The 26,752-nt window shown below is 42.1% G+C and overlaps 1 long non-coding RNA gene across 1 annotated transcript in view; it reads right to left on the minus strand.

Moving 5' to 3' along the window:
• LOC149456760 (uncharacterized) overlaps positions 1-26,752 on the minus strand; it is a 193,438-nt gene that overhangs the window by 135,828 nt on the left and 30,858 nt on the right. The window contains exon 2 of the long non-coding RNA XR_016313810.1: positions 11,695-11,788. This is a non-coding gene — a long non-coding RNA (uncharacterized LOC149456760). The remainder of the gene's footprint in view (positions 1-11,694; positions 11,789-26,752) is intronic.

The raw sequence follows: 26,752 nt of genomic DNA on the forward strand, positions 1-26,752 counted from the left end.
AGTGGACTGAGGCTGGAGTCAGTGCATCAAGAGCCACCACACACAGACGGATCCTGGACATGGGCTTCAAATGTCATATTCCTCTTGTCAAGCCACTCCTGAACAACAAACAACGTCAGAAGCGTCTTACCTGGGCTAAAAAAAAACAGTCCTGGTCTGGGTCCTGGGTGAAATGCGTTGACATCATCTTCACATGCCATGAGTCATGCAAGGCTGTACAGGCGCCATGGAGAGAACGGAACCCGCGAGATGTCGGCTGATGTAATGCTTTAGACAAGGTTTGTCATTGTCTTTGCAGCACATATATATCCAGACCGGTCTTGGTGTGGTTTTAAATGGTTTTAGGTCTGTGTGTATTGTCTCATACTGAGGTGATGGTAAACCAGGGTGATTGCCCTATTGTCTATCATTAATGTTTAATAAAGCATAATTTTTTGGAAACTTTTTCTGAGTATCGCATTCTGTCCATTATGTAGCCGCTTTCTTGTGAATCTCTTTTCACAATTTCTTTGTTGGGTTGCATATTTTTTGGCTACTGGATGGAAGCCATATATTGGGTGATACAGCAATATATATTTGATCCTCTAAACCCCATTCTTCACTAAAGAAAAACAGACCTGGTCTGTTGCTCAGTGGTCCAAAGTCCTCTTTTCTGATGACAGCAACTTTTGCATCTCATTTATAAACCAAGGACCCAGAGTATGGAGGAAGAATGGAGAGGCACACACTGCAAGATGCTTGAAGTCCAGTGTGAAGTTTCCACAGTCTGTGTTGATTTGGGGAGCCATGTCATCTGCTGGTGTTAGTCCACTGTGCTTCATAAAGTCCAGGGTCAACGCAGCCGTCTACCAGGAGATTTTGGAGCACTTCATGCTTCCTTCCGCAGACGAGCTTTATGGGGATGCTGACTTCATTTTCCAGCAGGACTTGGCACCTGCCCACACTGCCAAAAGCACCAAAACCTGGTTCAATGACCATGGGATTACTGTGCTTGATTGGCCAGCAAACTCGCCTGACCTGAACCCCATAGAGAATCTATGGGGCATTACCAAGAGAAAGATGAGAGACATGAGACCGCAATGCAGAAGAGCTAAGATATATATATAGAAGTGCAGCGCTAAAATGGTAGATAAATAATGTAAAATGATACTAAGGTAAATATTCACAAAACATAAAAGTTCATAAAGTGATAAATAAGTACCAGTGAGGTCCTGATGGCTCAAATCGATGATTGTGCTCTCATGAACAGAAGAAATACGCACTCACTGGACGCACAGTGATAATGCGTGTTTATAAGATATAACCAGATGTCATCAATTATGGTCATCCGGGCCATGTAGAAAATAACTCCCTCTTAAGATAAATGGATCCAAAAGGCCTTATGGGGTGATCCAGGGGCGTCCAGAGCTCCCCTTAGGGGATGGATGGGTGCAGATCTCAGGGGGTTAGCCGGCCTTCCTCTCTGGAGGCTTAGGGCTGGGTGTAGTGTAGGCCTCAGTCTTCAAGCCGTTGTCACTGAAGTGGAAGTGCATTAGGCGGAATCCTCGGTAATGGATCATAAGTTCCTCCGGGACAAACTTCAGGCTCAGCGAAGGAGTAACAACCTTTACTTTACTCTGTTCGGCCACTGCCAAAATCCTGTCAACGCAGGGCAGGGCGATGTTGTTGTCATTGTCGAATAACGCCTCGCCGTAAGAATCCTGGGAGGTCTGTGTGTGTGAGGTGACGCCTGCAGGGGTTGCCCCGATACAATGTGATGGTATATCGTTACTGTCCGGGATAGGGACAGGCATTACAGAGGCTCTATTTGCTAATCATTATGTAGGAACTTTTGTACCTTACCTTATTAATGATCAGTAAAATTTTTACAGTTGTGTTCCAGCCGTGTGAATATACAGTATGTAATATACTCTGTATCTGAGTCTTCACATAGAGTCTATTGTAATGATTTTTAACATGCACTACTAATTTGCATCTCTGCCCCATCAGAGTTATTTAACCACTTGCCTACTGGGCACCCCCTTCCTGCCCAGGCCATTTTTCAGCTTTCAGCACTGTTGCACTTTGAATTACAATTGGACGGTCATGCAACACTGAACCCATATGAAATTTTTATCATTTTGTTTACACAAATAGAGATTTCTTTTAGTGGTATTTAATCACCACTGGATGTTTTTCCACTATAAACAAAGAGCAAAAAATTTGAAAAAAAAGTTTTTTGTTTGTTTCTATTGTAAATTTTGAAAACAGGTAATTTTTCTCCTTCACTGATGTGTGCTGATGAGGCAGCACTGATGAGGTGGCATGGATAGGCAGCACTGATAGGCTGCACCGATGAGGCGGCACTAGTGGGCATTGATGAGGAGTCACTGATGATGCTGCACTGATATGCAGCAATGATGGTCACTGACAGGAGGCACTGATGAGCAACACTGACAGGCAGCGCTGACTGATGGCACTGACTGACAGCACTGACTGGCGCCACTGTGGGAACTGATGGGTGGCACTGCTGGGTGCAACTCCTTGTACAGCACTAATGGGTGGCACTGCAGGGCACTGATGATCAGTGCTGATATGTTCTGTCACATTTGCCTGTTATCAGCAGTACTTTCCTGACGCTGTGACAGTGTGAGGAAAATGCTGCCGATAACCGGCAACTGTATTTACTCTGTGATCTGCTGTGTCACTGGACATAGCTGATCACATGGTAAAAGGCTGCTGTGATTGGCCTGTTACCTCATCACGTGATCAGCAGTGTCCATAGGACACAGCAATAACAGAGATTGCTGGGTTCGCTCCGCTGGGGGCACACAGGAGGGCACGTTCTGGGAGGACGTCATAGGACGCCCTCCCAGAAGTGGACAACTGCACTGTAGCTATCATTCGCAAGTGGTTAAAGTGGTTAAACAACAAACTCTGGTGTTACTACCCATATTTGTTAATATCCAGTTATATTTTGTGCATTTAGGAATGTATCCAGCTCTTTTTTAACACCTTCCCGCCCAGCCTATCATAATATGATGGTTAGACAGAAGCCCTTTTATCCTGGGAGGACGTCATATGACGTCCTGCCAGGATCACACCTTGCACGTGCCCCATGGACTGCGCTACAGCACACTCTGTCATTCGCTGTGTCCACTGGACACAGCGGATGACAGACTACTGTAGCAGCCCACTGCCAGTACCATGTGATCACTGTGGTCAATCACAGCTGATTACATGACAATTGTACTCAATGATAGGCATTGACTCATGCCTTTTATTGTGTACTATTGTGATGTGCTCTGGGTCAATCACAGCCCATCTGTACCATGTGTTGGCTGTGGCTAATCACAGCTAACCACAATAGTAAACACTTAACAAATAGTTTTCATTCAGAAAAAATGGTTGCTTATAACTGTAAAATTCAGTTATAAGCAATCATATTGTGTAAACAAAAATAAAAAAAATCCTGGTCACCTTCCCAGAGTAGTGCATTGTTACTATGGAAACACTGTATTGCTCTGGTCATTGTATGTAAAAAAACAACAACAAAAAAAGAAATAAAAAAGACAAAGAAATATTTACAAAATTGAAAAAATTTATTGTAATTTTTTTCTTTACATATTGTTACCACTCAGTGTCCCTGATCACTGCCATACCAGTTATATGATGACACTGTACTGCACTGGTGACAGCATGTAAAACATTTTAACAAATTGTGAAAAATAACTTTTTTTAATACCTTTATTTTCCGAAAAACTGTGACAAAAAATTACAACTTCAAAAAACTCGCCATGCCTCTTACTAAATACCTTGGACTGTCCACTTTCCAAAAAGGGGTAATTTGGGAGATATTTGTATTGTCCTGGTGTTTTCACCAGGACAATGGGGTTTTTCTACAGACTAAATAATATACACTGATTTGGGTTATTTTGATTGATTTGATTATTTATTTGAAAAATATACCAGAAACAAAGAAAATAATTTTTGGTCTGTGTGGATTTTAAATCTGTTTTCCTTCAAATGTAAAGAGTGCCCCCTTGCTCTTTCTGACAAATTTAAAGTGAACAACTGTACACCAAGTTTATTATATCAACCACCTATGTATTTACACATGGTGATCATAATCCTCTGTAATCGCCTCTTCTCAAGAGAAAAATTCAGTTTAGATAATCTTTTGTCATAGCTAAGCTCCTCCATGTCACTTATCAGTTTGGTTACCCTTCTCTGCATGTTCTAAAATCTGAATTGCATATTCAAAATGAGGTCTTATTGCCGTTTCTCATATATCCAGATTGGATGCGGTTTGAACCGCATCCAATCCACATGACACCTGAAATAACATTGCTTCCTATGTTGCCTGGTCCAGGGGCGGACTGACCATTTGGAAACTCGGGCACTGCCCCAGGGCCCGGGGTCAGTAGGGGGCCCCATGAGATGCCCCTAGTACCTTTTTCATATGCTTTTTTGAGTTTGGGCAAGGACACGGGCTCCATGATCCCCTATTGGCCAAGGGCCCCATAAGTTGTCAGTCCGCCCCTGGCCTGGTCACATATGTCTGGTGCACTAGCAGTGCAGATTCAGTGTGAATTGAAAAAGAGTCCTGTACAATTTGTGAGCAGTGCGGTCCAGTTCAGGTGTGGATTACAGGCTATTGACTTCTCTGAGAATCGTTTATAAACCGCACATGTGTGAACAGGATAAAATCCTGACCTGATCCTGTCCTAAACCTGATTCATAGACCTGAACCACTGAACAACTACTGTGTCATTTAGCTGTGAAACCTGAGCTTCAATCCACAACACACATGTGTGAATCAGCTCTTACTAATGATTTGTACAGGATTTTGCTCACTTTGAAAACTGTAGCTTGGCATTGTATGCCATTATTAAGCTTATGATCTACCATAACTCCTAGATCCTTCTCCACCACTGACTCCCCAAGCTGTACTTCCCCTAGTATGTATGATGCATGCGTATTCCTAACCCCCAAGTGCATAACTTTACATTTATCAACATTAACCAGTTCCTCGACTGCGCTATAGCCAAAAGATGGCTATAGCGTGGTCGGCTAATTCTGGGAGGGCATCCATGGACATCCTCCCAGAACCACACCCCCGCGTTCCCCTTGGGGTGTGCACCGTGCACAATCTATGATCGCTGTGTCCTTTGAACACAGCTTATCACGTGTCCAGGTAAAGGGCCAATCAGAGCCACCTTTTACCATGTGATCAGCTATGATTAATCACAGCTGATCACAGTGTAAATAAGAAATGCCGGTTGTTGGCAGTCCTCTCCTCACGATAGCAGCACGTGAGGAGAGGAGAGCCAGTAAGCAGCATTTCTCAGGGGGACATCTATGCTGATCATCAGTGCCCTGATGATCAATGTAGCCCCATAAGTGTCCATTTGTGCTGGATTTCAGTGCCCATCAGTGTTGGCTATCAGTACACATCAGTGCTAGCTGTCAGTACCTCCTCAGTGCTGGCTGTCAGTGCCCATCAGTGCTGGCTGTCAGTGCCCATCAGTGCCTATCAATGCAGCCTATCAGTGCCGCCTATCAATGCATATCAGTGCCACATATCGGTGCAGCCACATCAGTGCCGCCTCTTTAGAGCACATCAGTGAAGGGGAAAAATTACTTATTTATTAAAAGTTATAACAGAAACATAAAGAAAAACTTTTTTTTCACATTTTTTGCTCTTTGTTTATAGTGGAAAAAATAAAACATCCAGTGGTGATTAAATACCACCAAAAGTAAGCTCGATTTGTCTAAAAAAAAATGATAAATATGTAGTTTGAGCACAGTGTTGCATGACCGCACAATTGCCTTTCAATGTAATTTCAACTAAAAGCTGAAAAAATGGCCTGGGCAGGAAGGGGGTAAAAGTGCCCGGTAGGCAAGTGGTTAAACCTCATTTGCCACATAGTTGCCCAATTAAACAGTGCATTAAATTGGCTTGTAAGTTGGAGACATCCTGTAAAGACATTATCCCACTGCATAGCTTGGTGTCATCTACAAAGACCAAAATTTTACTTTTAATCCCAGACCTTATATCATTTATAAATATACTAACAAGTAAAGGTCCCAACACTGAACTTTGGGGTACATCACTAACAACCCTAGACCATTCAGAGTATGAATCATTAACCACTACTCTATGAATTTTCTTGGACTTTTAGCCATTTTTCTATCCATTTGCAAACTGATTATTCCGAGCCTGTAGACTTTACTTAACACATTAGCTGTGAGTAGGGAACTGTATCAAAGACTTTTGCAGAATATTCCATATCCACAGCCACTCCTCTGTGCAAGGTTTTGCTTACCTCCTCATAAAAAGAAATCAGATTTGTTTGACAACTTCTGTCTTTCATGAATCCATGCTGTCTGTTTCTTAATATATTTTTGTCCAGTAAGAACTCATCTATGTGGTCTTTAATTAAACTCTCCAGTATCTTCCCAACTATAGAAGTTAAACTAACATGTCTATAGTTACTTGGTAAAGATTTTGATCTTTAAATTATAAATATTTAAAGATTTTTTAAATATAGGCACCACATTTGCCTTACACTTATCCAGTGGTACTATGCCAGTCATTAAAGAGTCCCTAAAAATTAGGAACAATGGCTTTGAAATGACAGAGCTAATTTCTTTTAGGACCCGTAGGTGTATGTCATTTGGTCGAGGTGCTTTATTCACATTTAGCTCTGGTTCACACTGATGGGAATTTGATATGGTTTTGGTGTGATTCAGAATACACAGATTCGCATGTCAAGTGATTTTACACTTTTTTTTAAGGAGGCAGTTTACATCTATGCGTTGTGAATGTCATGTGTTTAAAAAAAAGCCTCCTATGGGTGTTTAGTGCGGTGCGAATTTCAGCTTCAATGGAACCGCAGTAAAATCGAACTGCTCTGTTCAAATGTTCAAATATATGTGAATATTTATTTTTTTATTCTCTGCAACTCCGCCCTCCTCTCCTCCTCACTTCCTGTCTGTGTCCATGTGCTCACTGTTAACATGGCTCCAAGTGCATAGTAGATAAGGAGAAGCTGATTAGACTTGTCAGGCAAAGGCTGTACACTTATGACTGCAGGGATCCTCAATACAAGGACAACAGCAAGAAGAACAGAGGCTGGGATGAGATTGCTTACATTATGTTTGAAGATTGGGGCAATTTACAAGCAGAAGTGTGCAAAGAAAAGCGTAAGTATATTTCGTAGTATGTATATGTGTATAAGTTTTTACTGCCTGCATATGCAATTGCCTGTGTATGTGAATGTACATGTTGTTATAGCTATCGGCTATAGCAGAATGGTCTTTCCCCCATTATCAGGCATTGGGAGGTTAGGGGTTAGTGGGGATTTGATTGTAAGCTCTAAAGAGCAGGCCCTCTTGTACTAAATTGTATTGTAACTGTAATGTCTACCTTCATTTTGTAAAGCTGCTGTGCAAACTGTTGGCGCTATATAAATCTTGTATAATAATAATAATAATTTGGGGTTAGGGGTTAGTGGTAATTTGAGGTAAGGGTTAGGGAGGTTAGGGGTTGGTAAGGATTTGGGGTTAGAGTGGTTAAGGGGTTAGTGGGGATTTGGGGTTAGGGGGGTTAAGGGTTAGTGGGGATTTGGGGTTAGGGTTAGGGGGGCTAGTGGGGATTTGGGGTTAGGAGTTGGTAAGGATTTGGGGTTTGGGTGCTTAAGGAGGTTAGGGGTTAAGGGGGTTAGTGGGGATTTGGGGCTAGCATGGTTAAGGGGTTAGTGGTGATTTGGGGTTAGGGTGGTTAAGGGGGTTAGGGGTTAGTGGTGATTTGGGGGTTAAGGGTTAGTGGGGATTTGGGGTTAGGGTGTTAGTAGGGATTTGGGGTTGGGGGTTGGTGGGAATTTGGGGTTAGGGGGCAGTTAAGGGGGTTAGTGGGCATTTGGGGCTAAGGTTAGGGGGGTTAGTGGGGATTTGGGGTTAGGGTTATCAGGGATTTGGGGTTATGGTTAGGGGGTTAGTGGGGATTTGGGGTTGGGGTCAGAGGGGATGTGGGATTAGGGTATGAATGTTGTATGTTGTGCAAGACATGACCACAAATTAAAGAAACGCATAACACTTCTGTAAATCACAACCATATGTAATTTATTTTGAAAAAATGAAAGTAACACAGCATGCAAAATTGTCAGCAAAGTCTATTATATTTTTTATGCAATAGCCTCAAGCTGCCATTACACCTGACTCACTGTAGACATGAAGTAGTCAGGGAAACCCTCACGAATGTTGGCACCACTGGTGTTGCCTCTAGTTATGCTCTATTGTGCCTCCTGCAAAATGTGCATCAATGAATCTTAAAACAAGTAGCCATCTCAAGCTCTAATAAAATTGTGGAGAACACATGTTGACATGTACATGGTTAGTCCCTATAAGGTGTGCAGCAAATGCCACTTTTTTTCAAGTATCCCAAATGCACACTCCACAACGCATCGTGCCCTTATAAGATGGTACTTAAATACCCTCTTCTCCACAGTAAGTGAACAATTGGCATAGGGTCTAAGAAGGTGCTTAGAGATAGAGAAGGCCTCATCATCAACAAAGCCATAAGGTAGGGATGGCTGATTTGAGCCCGGAATTGGACAGTCATTTGAAAGGTCTAGAGTATTGTTAAGAAGCATTTTGCTAAACATTGAATGGGCAAAAATACTTGAGTCTGAACTGCTGCCGTATGACCAGATGTCAATATACGTAAAATAAAAATTTGCATAAGCCACTGCCAGCAGGACAAACGACAAACATTTCCTGCAGTTGAAATATTTGGTGCCAAAAGCAACTGGCTTCACTATATGAATGTGTTTGCCATCTACTGCACCCACACAATTTGGAAAGCTGCAGCACTCCCAAAAAAGCTCTGCTATATTGGCCCATTCTTCTTTTGTTGTTTTTTTCATAACCAAATCCTTCAAGACATCCCAGATGGATCTGCATGTTGTAAGGACAACTGAGCTCACGGTTGATTTCCCCAGCTTGAATTCATAGTGCAGGCTGGCAAAAGAATTACCAGTAGCTAAGTACCTGAAAGGAAAGAGATGAATAACACTGTTCAACAGGTAAAAAGTTTTGGGCATAAAATTAGCTAATCTTACATAATTTTGGGGTGCTGAAAACGAAAATGACCCTAAAAAATGTTGATTGGCTCTAGTTTCCATGATATATTCACCCATCTAATGACGTAAGCCATTCAAAATTATGATGCAACTTCAGCTGCATATTGCGCAATTGATACTGGTGACCAATAGAAAATTGCATGTATACTGAGATGATGCAATATTAGCCTTTAATTGCATCACTTCACTGCATAAAAGCTGCAGTATCTGTAGTTGATTGTAGTTCGACAGCGTCTTTACATTTCGTTTTATGCTTATATAGGCTACTCAGTAATGCCTCGAACTTGTGTGAATAAAGCAGATAATTTCTGCTATATCTGCGGTGAAATAACTTTTATCTCACAAAAAAGGATAACAGGAATGATTAAGAAAGTTTACAACTTGTATTTTGGCTGCAAGATAGGAGACCAGGACAAGAGCTGGGCACCACATATATGCTGCAATTCTTGTGGGACGGCACTGGAGCAATGGTTGAATGGAAAAAAGGCATCTATGCCTTTCGCTGTGCCAATGATTTGGAGAGAGCCAACAGATCATGTTAGTAATTGTTACTTTTGTATGGTGCCTCCAATTGTAAAAGGGCTAAATAAGAAGAAAAAGTTATCTGTGCACTATCCAAATATTCCATCGGCAATACGTCCAGTTCCTCATGGAGAGGGGCTACCAATTCCTAAAGCACCAGAATCCTTCGTGGCTGAGTCAAGTGAGGAAGAACCTGAAGCGTGTAGTCACATGCAGTTGTAAGAGATAGCCCTTTCCTCGAATACAAGAGAAAAGCCAAGAGAAGCAAAACCGACACAAACTGAAGACAAAACTAGTGAGAATCCTAAGTATTAAAATGATTCAACTTAGCTTATGGCTATAATTGTTCTTGGTAATCCTATGCAATATATTATGCCATTTAGGCTTTGTTATGTAGTCAATATCACTTGCTTTATATTTGTGGAAAGACATCTATCCATATAATTATTGTGCATTATGTAGTCATTACGCCTATAGTAGAAAACTTTCCGTTTACAGAAAAACTAGAGCCAATTGACAAATTTCATTGTTATATTTGAACTCAGAATGTGAAATTCATTAAGAAATGGATCCTTTTGTTTCCAAAACTGGCAAAAAATAAAAATTTGTTGAACAGTGTAATTAGTTATGTATTTTATGTTTTTCAGTAACCAACATTCATGCAAGGTGGAGTAGTATGAAGGATACATACAGGGAGTATCTCAGAGAAGAATGTGAGAAAAGAAGTGGAGCGGCAGCCACAAAAAATGGCCTTATGTGTTTGCCAGCAACCTTGACTTCGTTAAGCCGATCCTAGAATTGAGGAGGTAAGCTAGCATCTATCACACTTATGTATTTGAATCTTAATAACCCATTGAGTTACATAAAAAATTTATATCACAGCACACAGGTAAGTTGGGAGTATGAGGATGAGGAGGAAGGTTATGAAAAAGAAGAAGATAAAGCAATGGCATGCAGCAATGCTTAAGAATTCTCTATGGAGCTGCATGTTCTTGGTGATTCTACATCATCCATACCACATGTTCCGGAACCTGAGGAGGCTGAGGCTTCCACTCCAACCAGCGAAGGCCAAAGGTCAACTGCATGGTCTAATGCCCGCAGCAGACGTTCTGCCTCTAGATCTCATAGAGTGAAGAACACAAACAGTGCTGATAGACTGCTTAATATTGTGTCCAGTATTTTCAAACAAATGGAGGCATGGTGCTGTCCACACACATTATTTGCCCTCACTTTGGTGCCCCTTTTGAAGGAGGCTTTACCAGAGAGGTACATTGAGATGTGTATTGCAGTTCAACAGTGTATCCACTCTTTCAGTTTCTGCCGCCAGCTCAGTATCCAAACAGAGGGAGCACCATCTGCCCCATCAGTAATTCCCCTTCCTTCTGCCCCCAAAACAACCCCACAAACATTTGATTTCGCCACCAGTGTTTACGAAACTCCTCGTTCTAGAATACCTTATCCCATTCCTTCATCCATTCCATCTGTAATTGCCCTGCCCAAGCAGACATTCTGAAATAACATCAACTTCTTCCCAATTGTCCCCCTCCCCAAGCAGACCACCCCAACTCTACACACCATTTCCTTCCACTTCAATCCAATATCTCCCTCCCAGCAGGCCAACTCAACTACACACGCCATCACATCCAATTTATCAATTCCCCCTCCGAGCAAACCTCCTAAATAAGAAACAATGATTCCTCCAAGATATCCCCCCACAGACTCCTTGAAGTTGACAAACAACTGCCTTCTACATATGACCAACCCCCACAAGCAAACCTCCTGAAATCAATACAGCGCTGCCTTTAAGTTTTGAACAATATTCCTCCATCCACCATCTACACATCTTTGTGGTTCCTAGTCCAAGCTCTACCTCAGTTTCTGCCCAAGGCCACAACATCCCAGAATGTTATTGCAGTTTTTACCAAGTTCTACATTAGTTTGTGTTTTGGAAAAACATTCCAATAAAAAAGTTGGTATGCAATCAGTTGGAGTGTGATCTGTTTTCTCAGGGTTAATAAATAACAATTAGCATTACCAATAAAATTACCTTATTGTGCTAGTAATCTTTTAGCAGGCTCAACACTGTTCCTGTGTTCTGTCGCTCCAAATGGCAGTATAGTAGTCCAAGCAATTCGTCAAAACTGAAAAAACAATATATATATCATAATGAGAGGTGGAAAAGGAAGAGAGCTTGGGTGGGGAGAGCAAAGGGTAGAGGGTAAGGAAGGGTGAGAGCGAGGGAGAGAGGGATAGGGAGGGAGAGAGGGAGGGAGAGAGAGTGGGAAAGGGAGGGACGGAAAGAAAGGAAGGAGGAGTGGGATAGGGAGGGAGGGAGGAGGAGAGACTCCGTCTCACATATATACTGTTGACTGTCATGCGCATGTGTAATTGGAAAACATCACTTCATGTGCCTGGAGGTCATGATACATGACCCTGAACTGTCCACGTTGATCCCTATTTGCTATAATTGGATGGACCCAATATCTTAGCCTTCTCCTCATCCTTTTCCTATTTTCCTCCCTTTCTATCAAGACTGCTGCAGTAGCAGCTGCAACTACTGCCATGACCAAGGGCATAGAAGGATGAAACAAGCTGAGCAACACACCAAACAACGGACCAACACACCACCACACTATTCTCTACACAAAAACTTGGAAGTGTACAGGAAGTTAACACCTTTTTGTACATCAGAAATGATCATATTTCTATTCGCTAGAACAAAAATCGCAGCTGTCTTCTAAACTCCTCCAATTAACATGAAATTCGCATCAGAATCGCATTACATCTGCAGCTGTCCAGCACAAAAAGCATAGCAAATTCGCACTATACTCATACAAAAATGCATTAAATTCGCAAAGAATTGCATCACACCAGTGTGAACGAGGGTTCATTCAGTCTAAATATTTCTGGACCATGTCAACTTTCAGTCATTGTGGACCATTTGGGGATGTATCAATACCATGCCCATTATGGACATGAGCTCCCCCATGCTCCTTTGTATACACAGAGCTGAAGAAGTAATTTAATAAATTTGCCTTCTCCTTGTCCCCAGTCACCCACTCTATATTATTTTGTAAAGGGACTACATGCTTAGACCTGACCTTTTTACTATTACTATATTTTGGGGTTTGTCCTGCTGTCTTTTGCAATTAAATTTTTGCGGTCTTCACTTCCTTTTTACCTATTCTTTGTAATATTTAAATGATGATAGTATTCCGTCATATTTATATTTTTTTAATTGACTTTACATTGTTTAACTACTTGCCCTCCACCCTATAGCAGAAATACTGGTATAGGGCGGCAGGGCTGCATAAAATCATATATATATATATATATATATATATATATATATATATATATATATATAGATATATACAGTGGGGATCCAAAGTTTGGGCACCCCAGCTAAATATTTGTATTAATGTGCATAAAGAAGCCAAGGAAAGATGGAAAAATCTCCAAAAGGCATCAAATTACAGATTAGACATTCTTATAATATGTCAACAAAAGTTAGATTTTATTTCCATCATTTACACTTTCAAAATAACAGAAAACAAAAAAATGGCGTCTGCAAAAGTTTGGGCACCCTGCAGAGTTAATATCTTGTACTGCCCCCTTTGCCAAGTATCACAGCTTGTAAACACTTTTTGTAGCCAGCCAAGAGTCTTTCAATTCTTGTTTGAGGTATCTTTGTCCATTCTTCCTTACAAAAGTCTTCCAGTTCTTTGAGATTTCTGGGCTGTCTGTCACGCACTGCTCTTTTAAGGTCTATCCATAGATTTTCAATTATGTTGAGGTCAGGAGATTGTGAAGGCCATGGCAAAACCTTCAGTTTACACCTCCTGATGTAATCCCCCATGGATTTTGAGGTGTGTTTAGGACCATTATCCATTTGTAGAAGCCATCCTCTCTTTAACTTCAGCTTTTTTACAGATGGCATCAAGTTACCATCCAAAATTTGCTGAAGTTTTATTGAATCCATTTTTCCTTCTACTCGTGAGATGTTCCCTGTGCCACTGGCTGCAACACAACCCCAAAGCATGATTGATCCAACCCCATGCTTAACAGTTGGACAGAGGTTCTTTTCATTAAATTCTGTACCCCTTCTTCTCCAAACGTACCTTTGCTCATTCCGGCCAAAAAGTTCAATTTTAACCTCATCGGTCCACAGAACTTGTTTCCAAAATGCATCAGGCTTGTCTGTATGTTCATTTGCAAAGTTCAAACGATGATTTTTGTGGTGAGGACGTAGAAGAGGTTTTCTTCTGATGACTCTTCCATGAAGACCATATTTGTACAAGTATCTCTTTATAGTGGAATAGTGTACCACAACTCCAGTGTCTGCCAGATCTTTCTGGAGGGATCGTGCAGTCAAACATGGGTTTTGAATTGTTTTTCTCACAATCCTGTGAGCTGTTCTGTCTGATATTTTTCTTGGTCTTCCAGATGTTGCTTTAACTTCCACTGTTCCTGATGATTGCCATTTCTTAATTACATTTCGAACAGAGGATATTGACATCTGAAAATGCTTTGCTATCTTCTTATAGCCTTCTCCAGCTTTGTGAGCGTCAACTATTTTCAGTTTCAGTTTTCTAGACAACTGCTTAGAACAACCCATGGTGCTGATTGTTGGGGCAAGGTCATATGAGTCTGGGCATTTAAAACCTTTGAGCTTGACATCACCTGGTCTTCCCAGACGATGATTGAGAACAATCCATGACACTGGCAGGTCTCAGATTTGCAAAGGGGGCAGTGCATGCTATAAATTCTGCAGGGTGCCCAAACTTTTGCAGATGCCATTTTTTTGTTTTCTGTTATTTTGAAAGTGTAAATGATGGAAATAAAATCTAACTTTTGTTGACATATTATAAAAATGTCTAATCTGTAATTTGATGCCTTTTGGAGATTTTTCCATCTTTCCTTGGCTTCTTTATGCACATTAATACAAATTTTTAGCTGGGGTGCCCAAACTTTCGATCCCCACTGTATATATATATATACATACATATATACATACACACAGGTGAAACTCGAAAAATTAGAATATCGTGCAAAAGTTCATTTATTTCAGTAATGCAACTTAAAAGGTGAAACTAATATATGAGATAGACTCGTTACATACAAAGCAAGGTAGTTCAAGCCGTGATTTGCCATAATTGTGATGATTATGGCTTACAGCTCATGAAAACCCCAAATCCACAATCTCAGAAAATTTGAATATTGTGAAAAGGTGCAATATTCTAGGCTCAAAGTGTCCCACTCTAATCAGATAATTAAGCCATAACACCTTCAAAGGGTTCCTGAGCCTTTAAATGGTCTCTCAGTCTGGTTCAGTAGGAATCACAATCATGGGAAAGACTGCTGACCTGACAGTTGTGCAAAAAACCATCACTGACACCCTCCATAAGGAGGGAAAGCCTCAAAAGGTAATTGCAAAAGAAGTTGGATGTTTCCAAAGTGCTGTATCAAAGCACATTAACAGAAAGTTATGTGGAAGGGAAAGGTGTGGAAGAAAAAGGTGAACAAGCAGCAGGGATGACCGCAGCCTGGAGAGGATTGTCAGGAAAAGGCCATTCAAAAGTGTTGGGGACTTTTACAAGGAGTGGACTGAGGCTGGACATGGGCTTCAAATGTTGTATTCCTCTTGTCAAGCCGCTCCTGAACAACAAACAACGTCAGAAGCGCCTTACCTGGGCTAAAGAAAAACAGACCTGGTCTGTTGCTAAGTGGTCCAAAGTCCTCATTTCTGATGAGAGCAACTTTTGCATCATTTGGAAACCAAGGACCCCGATTATGGAGGAAGAATGGAGAGGCATACACTGCAAGATGCTTAACCACCTTCAGCCCGCCCTATAGTACAATGACGGGCGCAAGGTGGTTCTCTAGTTCTGATAGGACGTCATATGACGTCCTACCATTCTCACTGCGCATGCGCGGCTCAGGGAGCGCACAGCGCGGCGATCGCCGGTCCGCTGTGTCCCTCGGACACAGCGGATCACGGAAAGAGCCGAAGATGTCGGCTCGGTCATGTGATCAGCTGTGTCCAATCACAGCTGATCACATGTAAACACGGAAATGCCGGTTATCGGCATTTCTCTCCTCTCGAGCTGTCACGCTGACAGCTCGAGAGGAGAGGAGAGCCGGTAATCGGCTTTCCGTGGAGGGGACATGTGCACTGATCATCAGGGCACTGATGATCAGTGTGCCCTGATGATCAGTGTGGCCCCAGAAGTGCCACCTGTCAGTGCTCATCAGTGCCAGTGCCCATCAGTGCCACGTGCCAGTGCCCATCAGTGCCACATCAATGCCACATAGTGCATACCAGTGCACATCAATGCCACATATCAGTGCCCATCTGAGCTGCCTTTCAATGTCACCCATCAGTGACAGTCAGTGCCACCTATCAATGCCAATCAGTGCCACCTATCAGTGCTGCAATCAGTGCCGCCTATCAGTGCCAGTCAGTGTCGCATATCAGTGCCAGTCAGTGCCGCCTAACAGTGCCAGTCAGTGCCGCCTATCAGTAACAGTCAGTGCTACCTATCAGTGCCACCTATCAGTGCCATATATCAGTGTCATCTATCAGTGCTGTCTTTCAGTGCCCATCAGTGATGCCTGTCAATGCCCATCAGTGCAACCTACCAGTGCCTCCTCATCAGTTCCCATCAGTGCCACCTATCAGTGTCCATCAGTGCAGCCTATCAGTGCCCATCACTGCAGCCTCATTAGCGCACATCAGTGAAGGAGAAAAATCACTTATTTACAAAATTGTATAACAAAAACTAATGAAAAAAATTTTTTTTAAAGATTTTCTGTGGTTTTTGGTTTGTTTAAGAAAAAATAAAAATCCCAGAGGTGATTAAATACCACCAAAAGAAAGCTCTATCTGTCTCAAAAAAATTGATAAAAACTTCATATGGGTACAATGTTGCATGACCGCGCAATTGTCATTCAAAGTGTGACAGCGCTGAAAGCTGGAAATTGGCCTGGGCAGGAAGGGGGTATAAGTGCCCTGTAGGCTAGTGGTTAAGGTCCAGTGTGAAGTTTCCACAGTCTGTGTTGATTTGGGGAGCCATGTCATCTGCTGATGTTGGTCCACTGTGCTTCATTAAGTCCAGGGTAAATGCAGCCGTCTACCAGGAGATTTTGGAGCACTTCATGCTTCCTTCCGCAGACGAGCTTTATGGGGATTCTGAGTTCATTTTCCAGCAGGACTTGGCACCTACCCACACTGCCAAAAGCACCAAAACCTGGTTCAATGACCGTGGGATTACTGTGCTTGATTGGCCAACAAACTCGCCTGACCTGAACCCCATAGAGAATCTGTGGGGCATTGCCTAGAGAAAGATGAGAGACATGAGACTGAACAATGCAGAAGAGCTGAAGGCCGCTATTGAAGCATCCTGGTCTTCCATAACACCTCATCAGTGCCACAGGCTGATAGCTTCCATGCCATGCAGCACTGAGGCAGTAATTGCTGCAAAAGGGGCCCAAACCAAGTACTGAGTACATATGCATGCTTATACTTTTCAGAGGTCCAATATTGTTCTATGTACAATCCTTGTTTTATTGATTGCATGTAATATTCTAATTATCTGAGATTGTGGATTTGGGGTTTTCATCAGCTGTAAGCCATAATCATCACAATTATGACAAATCACGGCTTGAACTATCTTGCTTTGCATGTAATGAGTCTATCTCATATATTAGTTTCACCTTTTAAGTTGCATTACTGAAATAAATGAACTTTTGCACGATATTCTACTATTTCGAGTTTCACCTGTATTTATATATATATATATATATATATATACATGATTTGCATTACCTGTGCCACTATTGGTGGCTAGAGGTGCCAATCACTGGGTCCTGGCCAGCAATTCCTGGCCGGCACTCGGCAATCGTCGGGGAAAGAGGACAGGGAAGAGACCTGTGTGTAAACAACACAGGTCTCTCTCCTGTCAACATGGACATGCTGTTTTGTATCTCTCTGCACAGCAGAGAGGTACAAAATAGCATGTCTCCCTAATAAAACACAGCACACAGTAAAGCACACACAGCACATAGTTAACCCTTTCATCGCTCCAGATGTTAACCCCTTCCTGCCCAGTGTCATTAGTACAGTGTTAGTGGTTCTTATTAGCACTGATCACTGTATTAGTGTCACTGGGGATGTCAGTAGCAGTTATTCAGTTCCCACCCAGTGTAAGAATGCCCGCCGCAGTCCTGCTATAAGTCCAGTATATATACTGCATTTGTAGATGCTATGACTTTCACATAAACCAATTCATTTACATGTACTGGGATTATTTTTAGCAAAGCAGAATACATTTTGGCCTAAATTTATGAAGAAATTTGATTTTTTACATTTTTTTATTGGATATGTTTTATAGCAAAAAAGTAAAAAAATATTGTTTTTTTTTTTAAAATTGTCGGCTCTTTTGTTTAAAGCGCAAAAAAATAAAAAACACAGAGGTGATCAAATACCACCAAAAGAAAGCTCTATTTGTGGGTAAAAAAGAACATACATTTCATTTGGGTACAATTGTCAATTAAAGTAATGTTGTGCCGTATCGCAAAATATGGCCTGGTCAGGAAGGGGGGTAAATCCTTTGGAGGGCAAGTGGTTAACTGCTGATGATTCTGTTAACAGTGTTTTGCAATGTGCCCCACCCCTGCGAGGGACTGGGCACACGACTTTTGTACAAAATTTTGAAAAACTCACAAAAAAAGAGCCAAACATACTGAAAAACAACATAAAACGCATGTTTGAACTGCCTTAAAAGTTGGTTCACACCAGAACACACGCTTTTGTGCATTCCTGTGTGGTGTGTTATTGACAATCCATTAATTGAAATGGGCTACCAAATGCATGGGAATGGGCAAAAAAGTACGGGAGGCGCTAATTTTTACATTTTGTGGCCGCAATTTGCATATTCTTGCTAGATATATTTGGGGTGCCATTAATAATTAATAAGGGCAGCGCGTTACCATGCAGCCTGTTTTCTGCACTGCAGTTGGCGTGAAAGGGTCCTAAATGTAACAATATTATTAAAGCAATACTAAAGGCTTAATTTTTTTTTTTTTTTTAAATAACAAACATGTTATACTTACCTGCTGTGTGCAGTGTTTTTGCACACAGCAGCCCAAACCCTTTTCTTCTCCGGTCCTCTGCAGGCTCTCCTGGCCCCTCCCTCCTGTCGGGTGCTTCCACAGCAAGCAGCTTGGGGGCACCCGCTGCTCCATGTGTCCATTCACACATGGAGCAGCGGCTTGGCCCCACCCCCTCTCTTTTCTCATTGGCTGTGAGTGACAGCAGTGGGAGCCATGTGCACTAGTATATGTAGGTGAGACCAAGCATCCCACCTGTAGTGGACTCAACAAACTCAAAAGTGTAATTCAGAGCAATGTGTCCATGTCTGAAAGTCACTATCACATATTTTAATAAACAGAGTCTAAAAAATACAAAAATTCACTCTTAAAAGAAAGATCAATTACTTTTCAATTGACAGATATTTTTGTGGAAACCATCACTTAACACTAAATTTCTGACCTTAAATGGTTCAATTTATAAAACTCAAAGTCCCTCATTGTCCAAAGTGAGACTTTTTCCCATCTATTGCAACCAATCTGTATAATATGTCAAGACACACGTTTAAGAATTATACCCTCTTTGTTTTTGAAGAACACAGGTTTTGTAATGAATTCTAAAAATACCCAACAGTACTCAACACTTTGTTTTATATCATTGTGCTAAAACAGCAATAAGATTTTGTCTTTTGTAAATATCATAAGAATATCAAACCTACCAAAGAGCTAGTTGACTAATGCAGTTTATAAAAGAAAAATAAAAAGGAGAAAGAAAAAGTGAGTTGTAAAATTGCACATGAATGCTTTTAAGGTTTATTTCAATGACTTTTGTTAGGATTCAGGAATTCTCTTGTAAATTTTATTGGAAAAAGGCTTTGATGCTGCCCAAGGCAACAAAAAGCTTGACAATTTGTACTAACTATTACAGGAAGTGATTACACAATACTCCGTAGAATAGCTCATTATACCACTGGAGTGATTCCTTGACTTAACACCATGGTTTGATGACAATATTTAGTATATTGTGACAACTGCCATTTGTGTAATACTGTGCAGTATTTTAAAAAATATAATCAAGGGCCACCAATATGGGAGGTGAAAGCCATAATTTTCAGTAAGACTCACTGAGTACATGGATATAATCTTCATGTAGGTAGTAAATATCTACATGAATATTTCTTTCTGCTGTGTTAAAAAAGTACCAACACTGCAAGATGCACTTTAACAACAGAATTTTAAGTACATGTGTAAGCATGTGCAGTAGACAATGGCATTATAAAACTAGTTTTAATACATCTACTAGCTTGCTCGCCTTAATTATTACCGCTATACCTTCTGTAATAATCTAATTTTCACAAATTTTAACCACAAAAAAGTAAAAGAAAATCGAAGCATAGTGCTCATAAGAGAACATATTCAACTCAAATGTAGGTGATCAAATTCTGGAAATTTATGACGAAGAAAACAAAACAAAAAAATAAATCCTTGCCACTTGGTGATGTATTAACATACCAGGTTCCTAGTAAACAGACCTGAAGCAACCTACTGCTTTCCAGGCACATAACTCTTTGCAAATCACGTCCTTGCTGGCTGTGTTTCACCAAACATGGGCTTTACCACACAGGTACACCACAACTTCCCCAATCTGACTTACACAGAAACTGTTTCCAGTGCAGAGCAAAATTCCTGTGCTGGCTGGAAGTTTATATGCAGCCCCAAACTACCAGCTCTGCTTCGGCTTGTTGTCTCATTACCTAGTTCAAAGAACTCCAGCTCTTCCATCTAAATAAAAGGAAAAATATCCAAAAAACTGCTGAATCTGGGACATATTTAATTCTCATCCTGGACACAACATTAGACTTTTTTGTTGTTCTGCTGTGACAAAACCCCTTTTGATGTTTCAATCTTCGGGTTGGAACACAGATTGCCAAACATGAGTGATCCTGGGACAGGGCAAAATATGGGACACAATGGGGAATAAGCCATTGTTAACAGCAAGCAATCCCTAAGAATGTTCAAACTTGCTTCTTGTTGCAGGGGCTTGCCCAATTTGGGCCTCACCTTTGTTTACCTGGGGTTTTATCATACCCTTTTTGAGGGTATATCCAAGATACTTTGCCTCCAACTGTACACTTTTTTGGATTGGTTGTAAGCCTGGCTTACTAAAACATGTTTTACTGTATATAGTCTGAACCTTTCGCAAATGAGAGGTCCAGTCTGTACTATGGATGACCACTTCATCTAGGTTGGCAGCCACATACTCTTGATGGGTCTGGAGCATTGTTTCTCAATCTTTATTCGCTCAAGGTACCCAATTCTAAAATGTAAAAAACTAAGCTAATAGTTTTACACATCGCAGTAGCATCCACACATGTACAACACTCAATATTAGAGGTGATTTATTCTTTCAAAGCAAAGACACCTTTGCACATTGCTTTTGACAAGACATTCAAATGTTTCTCTCCCTAACTCAGCTAATGTGACCCCAGTACTGACTGAGAGGGGCAGGGAGGGGCAAACAAAGATGCTGTGCAGGTGCCCAACGGTAGGATGCTGGCAGCTAGAAGATGGTATGGCTGCCCCAACCTTTATACAGTATCTCACAGAAGTGAGTACACCCCTCACATTTTTGTAAATATTTTATTCTATCTTTTCATGTGGCAACACTGAAGAAATGACACTTTACTACAATGTAAAGTAGTGAGTGTACAGCTTGTATAACAGTGTAAATTTGCTGTCCCCTCAAAATAACTCAACACACAGCCATTAATGTCTAAACCCCTGGCAACAAAAGTGAGTACACCCCTAAATGAAAATGTCCAAATTGGGCCCACACTGTCAATATTTTCAGTGGCCACCATTATTTTCCAGCACTGACTTAACCCTCTTAGGCATAGAGTTCACCAGAGCTTCTTCCACTCCTCCATGACAAGATCACGGAGCTGGTGGATGTTAGAGACCTTGCGCTCCTCCACCTTCCGTTTGAGGATGCCGCACAGATGCTCAATAGGGTTTAGGTCTGGAGACATGCTTGGCCAGTCCATCACCTTTACCCTCAGCTTCTTTAGCAAGGCAGCGGTCGTCTTGGAGGTATGTTTGGGGTTGTTATCATGTTGGAATACTGCCCTGCGACCCAGTCTCCGAAGGAAGGGGATCATGCTCTGCTTCAGTATGTCACAGTACATGTTGGCATTCATGGTTTGGTTCCCTCAATGAACTGTAGCTCCCCAGTGCCGGCAGCACTCATGCAGCGACAGACCATGACGCTCCCACCACCATGCTTGACTGTAGACAAGACACACTTGTCTTTGTACTCCGCACCTGGTTGCCGCCACACACGCTTGACACCATCTGAACCAAATAAGTTTATCTTGGTCTCATCAGACCACAGGACATGGTTCCAGTAATTCATGTCCTTAGTCTGTATCACGTACCTGGTGATGGAGGCCAATGGAGAGATGGCTTCCCTTGCGGCTAAGTTCCAGACTCCCCGGGAGTCAGGCCCAAAGTGGCACAGGTCGCCTGTAGGAGTGCTGGTTGGTGGTCCACCCAGAAGCACAGCTGAAGTACGGAGATAGGTCTGCAGACAGGTGGCGAGGTATGCAAGCCCTTCCGGGATTCAGAGATTTACTGGATAGCCGGTTCAAGCTGAGGTCAGGTCCCAGGTGGGAATCAGAGCAGATGTAGTCAGATGGGATAGCCGAGGTCATACACAGAGGAGCGAGAGAGAGAGAGTATCCGTAAGCCATGCCGAGGTCAGATCAGGGGTTAAGCAGAGTAGACAGGTCCAAGAGCAAGCCGAGTCAGTATCAGGAAATTGCAATAACACAGGAAACAAGAACAAGGCATGGGGAGCTAGAGATCATCCAGCAACTTGAGAAAGTGATGAGCCTCCTTATAAAGGCCGTCTGGCACCAAACGGAGGCTAATGTGTGCTTCTGCGGCCATGCAGGGTACTGGCAGAAATGCCAGATCTTCCAGAACTTCGGCCATGGACAGGACCCTGACAGTCTGCTTGTCTTCAGCAAATTGTTTGCGGGCTTTCCTGTGCATCATCTTTAGAAGAGGCTTCCTTCTGGGACGACAGCCATGCAGAACAATTTGATGCAGTGTGCGGCATATGGTCTGAGCACTGACAGGCTGACCCCCCACCCCTTCAACCTCTGCAGCAATGCTGGCAGAACTCATACATCTATTTTCCAAAGACAACCTCTGGATATGACGCTGAGCACGTGCACTCAACTACTTTGGTCGACCATGGCAAGGCCTGTTCTGAGTGGACACCATGCTGCAGCTCAGTTTCAGGGTCTTGGCAATCTTCTTATAGCCTAGGCCATCTTTATGTAGAGCAACAATTCTTTTTTTCAAATCCTCAGAGAGTTCTTTGCCATGAGGTGTCATGTTGAACTTCCAGTGAGCAGTATGAGCGAGTGAGAGTGATAACACCAAATTTAACACACCTGCTCCTCATTCACTCCTGAGACCTTGTAACACTAATGAGTCACATGACATCGGGGAGGGAAAATGGGGCCCAGTTTGGACATCAAATTTACACTTATACAAGCTGTACACTCACTACTTTACATTGAAGCAAAGTTTAATTTCTTCAGTGTTGTCACATGAAAAGATATAATAAAATATTTACAAAAATGTGAGGGGTGTACTCACTTCTGTGAGATACTGTATATCTTGCATAATTCAACTGTATGGATCACAGGAAAGTGGTTTAGGAAGATAGATACTTTATTCAGGGAAATGTTGTGGAAAGGGGGGCAGGCCAGAATACGTCTTCAAATATTGCAGCTCCCTAAAGATAGAGGAGGACTGGCGGTGCCGCATCATTGGAGTTATTTTCTGGCAGCACAATTACAGCACTTAGGAGGTTGTGTACTTTAGTGGAGGTGTTGGAGGTGGAATCCTTAAAGACGGAAAGACAATCCCCAACAATTAACCTGGTGTTCAAATTATGGCAGATAATACGAGCGCTATTTGGGTACATGGGATTTACGGAATGTGCGCCGATATGGGAAAATAAAAATCTACTGGAGCTTGGAAAATTAAAGAACTTCAAGGGTTGGAAACAGAAGGGAATTGTGTAATTACACACCTAGGGGAATGAAAACTTTTGAGGATTGAGAGAGGAATTTTGGCTTTCAAATAAATGTTTCTATCAATATTTACAGTTGAGACATGCTTTGACAGCTCAGTTTAAGGTAAAGGAAATAGAGTGGAGTGATGCCCCTCTGTTAGAGTCCTTAACCACCTCCCACTTGGCCAATGTACATAAACGGCCAGGTGGGAGCTTCCCTGTTCTGAGTGGACGTTCCTGTACGTCCCTCAAAACACGTGCCTGCGCACGGCCCCGAAGCCACGCAGCAGCACAATTCTGTGACGGCTGTGTCCCTCAAACACAGTCCATCTCGGATCGGGATATGGGCTCTCTGACTGGCCTTCTCGATCACATGATGGCTGTGTCCAATCACAGCCATCTCAGAATGTCAACAGAGACACGTGTTTCTGTAGTTGTTTCCCTCCATGAGCTCAGTGAGAGCTCAGTGAGGGGAGGGGGGAAGTGGGGGATGCTGCAGACTGTGACAGTTGATCTGTGTAGCTGATGATTTTATGCATTAGTTACACAGATCTGCAGCCATCCCACACCAGTGCACCAAGCACCATTTGTCCCTGTCCACAGTCCACATGTCAACATCTGTCACAGTGTCCCACACACATCTGTCAACATCTGTCACAGTGCCCCACAAACATCTGTCAACATCTGTCACAGTGTACAGTGCACAAACAAACAAATAACGATAAAAAAAATTTGAAATACCCCCGTCCCGCTTGCTCATGTGCAAAGGCGAATGCACACATTGGTCTCATATGCATACGTAAACAGCTATCTCACCACACATGTGACGTATCGCAGCGAACGTCAGAGCAAGAGCAATAATTCTAGTACCTGACCTCCTCTGTAACTCTAAACTGATAACCTGTAAAGGCTTATAAAGCATTGCCTATGGAGATTTTTAAATACTGTAGTTTGGCACCATTCCATAAGCTTGCACAATTTTAAAGCGTGACATGTTTGGTAACTATTTACTCAGTGCAACACAATATTTTCTATTTTACCAAAAATGTGGGTATTATATTGTGTTTGTGTGCATCAAAATTCTTTAACCGCTTCCCACCTGGCCACTGCACATAAACGACCAGGTGGGATCTTCACCATTCTGAGTGGACATTTCTGAATGTCCAGAACATGGCCACACAGCTGTGCACTCTCAGTGTGCCTGTGTCCCCTGGACACAGCGCAACGCCACACAGCAGAAGGGCTCTCTGATTGGTCCTTCTGATCACATGATGGCTGTGTCCAATCACAGCCACCATGTGATGTCAACAAAGTCACCAGTCTGTTGATTGGCTCTGCCTCTCCTCACACAGAGCCCACTAATGAGGAGAAGCAGAGCCGATCTGTAAAAAACACACACATGACCCCATAGTGTCCCCCATACAGCTGTCAATGCACCAGTGATCCACATCTGTCACAGTACCAGGGATCCACATCTGTCACGCAGCCCAGTGATCAACGTCTGTCACACAGTACCAGTGATCCACATCTGTCACACAGTACCAGTGGTCATCCAGATCTGTACAAGTGATCCACATCTGTCACAGTGTACCAGTGTAAATTCCACATCTGTAACTGTGATCCACATTTGTCATGGCATATCACCGTAAAGTCCACATCTGTACCAGTAATCTACATCTGTCATGGCGTACCAGTGTAAAATTACCATCTGTACCAGTGATCCACATCTGTCACGGTGTACCAATGTAAAATTCACATCTGTACCAGTGATCCACATCTGTCACAGTGTACAAGCGCAAAATTACCATCTGTAGAGGTGATCCACATCTGTCACAGTACCAGTGATAAACATCTGTACCAGTAAACATCAAAATCAACATCAGCAATATCAGCAGTGCAGCATAAACATGTCTAAAAAATTATACACCAGCGAGGAGGCTTTCTGGATATTGAGTATGACAGACGAGAGTAGCGGGGAACTCTCTCTGTCAAACTCAGATTCTGAGTATGAGCCATTGGAAAACAGTGGGTCAGCAACAGATGCTGAGGAGGAGAGAGTTCAAACAAAGAGGTTCAGGAGATCTGAGGAGGAGCAGGCATCCACCAGTAGTGCAGTGGTGAATACAAGCAGTGCAGCACTCCCAGAAAATAGCAGCAGAATGTATTTTGGGGTATAATTTTGGGTATGTACATGTTAGAAATATCCAATAAATGGACAACTTTGTTTAAAAAAAATACATTTTCATTTTCTTTCTACATTTTCTGAAAATTTGTGGAAAAAAATAACATGTTCAAAAGACTCATTATGCCTCATAGAATATACATTGCGGTGTTTGCCTTCCAAAATGGGGTCATTTTGTGGGTAATTCCATGGTCCTGGTGGTCCAGGGCCTTCACAAATGTGATAGGCAGTCTGGAAATTAGATATGTAATGTATTCCTCCTGAAAGCCTCTAGGTGCTACTTGGATGTTGGGCCTCTGTATGTGGCCAGGCTGTGGAAAAGTCTTACACATGTGGTATCCCCATACTCAGGAGGAGTAGCAGAATTTATTTTGGGGTGAAATTTTTGGTATGTACATGCTATGTGTTAGAAATATCTTATAAATAGACAACTTTGTGTAAAAACAAATACATTTTTATTTTCTTTCCACATTTTCTGAAAACTTGTGGAAAAAAATGACATGTTCAAAAGACTCATTATGCCTAATAGAATATACATTGGGGTGTTTGCCTTCCAAATGGGGGCATACATTTTTAATATCCACAGGCGGTGCTTTAAAAGCCTTTAAAATTTTAGATTTAAATTTTAGATTTAAAGAGGAGGTCTCGCAGCGATACCTCACATGCATGGTGCAACAGCTGTTTACATACCGGCAAGGGATCATCGCTCACACACGCAGGTGCGCTGGGGGGGAAGGCAAGGGT

The sequence above is a fragment of the Staurois parvus genome, unplaced genomic scaffold, assembly GCF_062004578.1.
Source record: "Staurois parvus isolate SC_StPar_1 unplaced genomic scaffold, SC_StPar_1.0 ptg000349l, whole genome shotgun sequence".
NCBI lineage: Eukaryota > Metazoa > Chordata > Amphibia > Anura > Ranidae > Staurois > Staurois parvus.